This window comes from Moschus berezovskii, chromosome 23, assembly GCF_049115385.1.
Source record: "Moschus berezovskii isolate FMDL1 chromosome 23, NW_MosBer_1.0, whole genome shotgun sequence".
Taxonomy (NCBI): Eukaryota; Metazoa; Chordata; class Mammalia; order Artiodactyla; family Moschidae; genus Moschus; species Moschus berezovskii.
Window position 1 is genome coordinate 20,784,051 of NC_142482.1, and position 4,891 is coordinate 20,788,941.

A 4,891-nucleotide genomic window follows, 5' to 3' on the forward strand; every position below is an offset into this window, starting at 1 on the left:
TTCTGTTTCCAGGTTTCCAGTTTGGTACCCTTAGAGTCAGTGTGAAGGCTTCCCGTACTAATAAAACAGGCTCACAGGGGAAACATCACATTTGTCTGAGGGAGGACATTCCCCGAGTGAGTAATAACCCCAGCGTAACATGGAGCTACTCAGAACGCCCCAGCCAAACCCGTTCTTCTGCCTTGGTGGTTAGAGCCTGACCCAGCTCCCTGCTGATACCACGGCTCGTTGGTCCAACAGCCTTCAATTAATGAAGAGGTTTAAAAAAATAATATGTCTCTTGGGCCCTAGGACTTTGGGCTTTTCTAGTTCCAGAAAAGCCCTCTGTGTTTACCGTGAGGGAAACAAGACAATCACGGAAGAATTAGTAATTATTTCCATCTCACTCCACCAGATGACAATGGATGGATGGGGTCTGCTGCCATCACCCTGTAGGCGGCAGGTGGGCACCCTCACTGTCGTCCAAGTGTTGGTCTCACTTGTCCAGGACAGGTGGCAAGAACCTTGTCTCCACTAATCGACCTTGGAAAGAAGCATCGCTTTCCAAGGTCTTGCTCACCTCCAGTTGATTTTGTTAGGGGAAACACACTGACTGAAACTGCCCGCCGTGTCCAGGTGCTATAGTAACCATTTGTGTCAGTTATTTTATGATAGAAGGTCCCGTTAAGGAACATGAAACTAACAAGCCACCACCAACCAGAAGAATTTGGGAAAGGTCAAAAGGAGACGCCACGTGTCCTGCCACCTCCCAGAATCGCCCTGGCTGAGCAATGCGTGCACCACCAGAGAGGACCCTGAGGCGGAGTGACTGGAAACTGATCCAATCACCACAAAACCCGAGGTTGCGAGCCACGTGGCAGGGCAGGCCTCTGGGTCCCCACACCCTCCTGCTCTCCGCTTGGGCGCCCCTTTCCAAAAAAGTCTCTTCTTTGTCAGCCTGTGTGTCCCCTTGGACAATTCATTTCTGAGTGTTAGACAAGAGCTCCCTTCCTGCAACAATTTCATTTTCAGAGTAGAGTGGGCTAAAGATAGGGTGAGATCCTCAGAAACCGCCCCTCCCACCAGCTGTATTTACACCAGTTTAGGCAGCCTGGAGAATCCCAGGGACAGGGGAGCCTGGTGGGCTTCAGTCTATGGGGTCACACAGAGTCAGACACGACTGAAGTGACTTAGCAGCAGCAGCAGCAGCAGCAGGGAGACTGCTGTGAACTTCTGTAACTGGGGCCCTATGTTTTGCTATTGTTTCCAAATAAAAGATCAAGTTTTATTGCAGCCAGTTAAGCTGACTGTGCTCTTTTCTCCATGGGGTCCTGGTGTGCAATGGCTGCAAACGCCAGCCTCTTTGGCAGTGTATGTAGTCTGTTGCCTGTATGGGTTGCCATTCATGATTAGCTGCTGTCTGTAATCAGGGTCCAGGAAGGTAAGTGTGGTGTCTTTGGAAAGCTTAGGGCACAGTGGCCAGGGTCCATATTGGCCAAATCATAATATCCATCCCCACCAAGCTGCAGAACAAAGGAGCGTGTGACTGACGCCCTCCACAGTCAGTTCAGTTGCTCAGTCGTGTCCAACTCTTTGAGGCCCCATGGACTGCAGCAAGCTAGGCTTCCCTGTCCATCACCAACTCCCACAGCTTGCTCAGACTCATGTTCATTGAGTCAGTGATGCCATCCAAGCTCTGTCGTCCCCTTCTCCTCCTCCCTTCAATCTTTCCCAACATCGGGGTCTTTCCCAAAGAGTCAGTTCTTTGCATCAGGTGGCCAAAGTATTGGAGTTTCAGCTTTAGCATCAGTCCTTCCAATGAATATTCAGGACTAATTTCCTTTAGGATTGACTGGTTTGATCTCCACAGGCCACATTCAAATTCCCTGACTGCCAGAAGACCTGAATCTCTAAGTGGGGACTTACTAAATTTAATGGGGATGAATTTGAAAACATGGCAGAAAAGTGGCTCATCCCAGATGGCTGTGGGGTCAAATACATCCCTAATCATGGCCCCCTGGAAGGATGGGGGGCCCTGCACTCCTGATAACCTTGGTGCTGACCCCTCCTTACTCATGCCCACCAATAAATCCTACTTTCCTGTCCAAAAAAAGAAATCAAGTTGTAGCTTTCTGAGTCCACTTAACCGTAATGAGGTCTCAGTTCAAAGAGAAGTTAAGCGGCAAGGTCACAAGGGTAGGCCTTCCCCAGTGAGGCATATATGAACGTCCAGCTCAAAGTGCACAGGCAAGTCCACCTCCCGGGTTCAGCCGTTCCCCTGCACTTCGGGGCCCTGAGGTCTGGCAGTGGAACGAGGAATTGTAGGTTGTAAAGGGTACCTAGTAGGAGACTCAGCAGCCAGTGAGGGTTGCCAGGGAAGGTTGAGGGAAGGGAAGGTTGAAGGAGAGGGAAAATGCCTCTGAGTTCCACAGATCATCTCTTACGTGGCTTAGAAGTGGCCCGGAAGGATTTCTGGATGTGGAATTCATGAGATCTGAACTTTTAGTACCCTTTCTTATTACTGACAGCACCAACACTATCCATCAACTGCTGGAGGCTTACCACATACTGAGTACTTTACGAAAATTATCTCATTCACTCCTCATAGCTACAACCCTATGAAATAGGTACTATTACTGTCTTCATTTTACAGACGAGGAAGGGGAGACAAAGAAAGGTCAAGCAACTTCCCCAAAGTCAAAGCAATAAGCGATTTGGATTTAGAAGCTGTGTTCATTACCACTACACCATACTACTTCGTGAATATTCATATACCATATAATGCTATAATTATGTTGAAATCTTATCTCCTACTTTAAACTTGATGGTGGCACAGTGTGTCATTTATTTTCTCATTGATAGTGGACAATACAGACCTGAACACCAAGTGAGTGCTCACTAAATGTTTCTTGAATACACTATTTAATAACTGAATATTACCTAGTGTGCCTTAGCATGGGGAGTGGGAGAGTGGGGAGGGGAGGCACAGGCCCTAATGACTCTAGTCCTCTGGTAGTGAAAGTGAAAATTACCACCTTAAACTGGCATTTTCTTTGATGTGGGCTTTGCAAACTGGCCTAGCTATGACTAACAGTGGCAGCTGTACATACCATTCTTGGCCCAGAATGCTTCCTCGTACTCCTTCAAAAAGAGTATTTCCCCAACGCTTGACTCTTCCTCCCTCACTCCCTGAAGTTTGAGTGGCACTGTTATTCATTTATTCATGGCTGCGCTGGGTCTTGGATGCCGCATAAGGGCTTTCTCTAGTTGTGGCGAGTGGGGGCTACCTTTCGTTGTGGTCTGTAGGAGTCTCTTCATGGTGGCTACTCTTGTTGTAGAGCACAGGCTCTAGAACATGTGGGCTTTAGTAGTTCAAACTTATAAAAGCAAAGCTCCTTAGCCCAGTAATTCCAGTTTGAAAAATTTATCCTACAAATATATTTGGATATGTGGCATTTAACCATGCACGGCAGCATCCTGTAATAGCCGGACAGGAAACAATTTATGTTCATTGATTTGCTGTTGTTGTTCAGTCACAAAGTTATATATGACTCTTTGTGACCGCATGGACTGCAGTATGCCAGGTTCCTCTGTCCTTCACTGACTCCTGGAGTTTGCTCAAAATCCTGTCCACTGAGTCGGTGACGCTATTTAACCATCTCATCCTCTGCCGTCCCCCTTCACCTACTGCCTACAATCTCTCCCAGCATTAGGGTCATTTCCAGTGAGACAGTTCTTCGCATCAGGTGTTCAAAGTATTGGAGCTTCAGCTTCAGCATCAGTCTTTCCAATGCATATTCAGGGTTGATTTCCTTTAGGATTGACTGGTTTGATCTCCCTGCAGTCCAAGGGATTCTCAAGAGTCTTCTCCTGCACTGCAATTCGAAAGCATCCATTCTTCGGTGCTCAGCCTTCTTTATGGTCCCGCTCTCACATCCGTACCTGACCACTGGAGAAACCATAGCTTTGACTATATGGACTTTTGTTGGCAAAGTGATGTCTGCTTTTTAATATGCTGTCTAGGTTTGTCACACCTTTCCTTCCAAGGAGGAAGTGTCTTTTAATTTCATGGCTGCAGTCACTGTCCGCAGTGATTTTGGGGCCCAAGAAAATAAAATGTTCATCAACAGAGGATTTAATAAATTGAGGTACATTCATGCAATGAAATATTACGTCTGTGCTCAGTCAGTTCATTCGTGTTCAACTCTTTGAAGCCCCACTAGGCTCCTCTGTACATGTGATTCTCCAGGTAAGAATACCGGAGTGGATGCCATGTCCTCTTCCCAATGAAATATTGTGCATTTTAAAAACAGAAACAGGAAACATACTTTATGTTTGCACATGCATAGTCTATCTCTGAAGGACGTGCAAGAAACTAGTAAGAGGGGTGTGCCTGGGGAGTATACTCTTCTGTGGTTTTCTAATTTTGCACCATATGGTGGCTCAAACAATAAATAATCTGTCTGCAATGCAGGAGACCCAGGTTCAATCCCTGGGTCGGGAAGATCCCCTGGAGAAGGAAATGGGAACCCACTCCAGTATTCTTGCTTGGAGAATTCCGTGGACAGAGGAGCATGGCAGGCTATAGTTCATGGAATTGCAAAGAATCAAACACGACTAAGTGACTAACTTTAACTTTCATATTATTACCTATTCAAAATTAAATAAGTAAAATTCATTTGAAGTGTTAAATAACCTTAAGAAAAATTGAAAAACATGGATGCATTATAAAGTAGATTGCAAACACTGTGAGTTTTTAGATTATCCTATAAAGATTTCTAGGGCATTTCAAGCTCACTTGGGATTTTCACCAAAGATCTGGGGGAATGAGGGTGACAAATGAGTTATCTTAGTTGCCTGTGACACACAGAGGAAAAGTGTGAAAAGCAATCCTTTACAAGATGATAGGGCC

General features: G+C 46.1%; 1 pseudogene; it reads left to right on the forward strand.

Annotated features, from left to right (window-relative positions):
• Nucleotides 1-1,267: 1,267 nt before the first annotated feature.
• Nucleotides 1,268-1,426, forward strand: LOC129543896 (small nucleolar RNA SNORA70; annotated as a pseudogene).
• The last annotated feature ends 3,465 nt before the right edge of the window (nucleotides 1,427-4,891 follow it).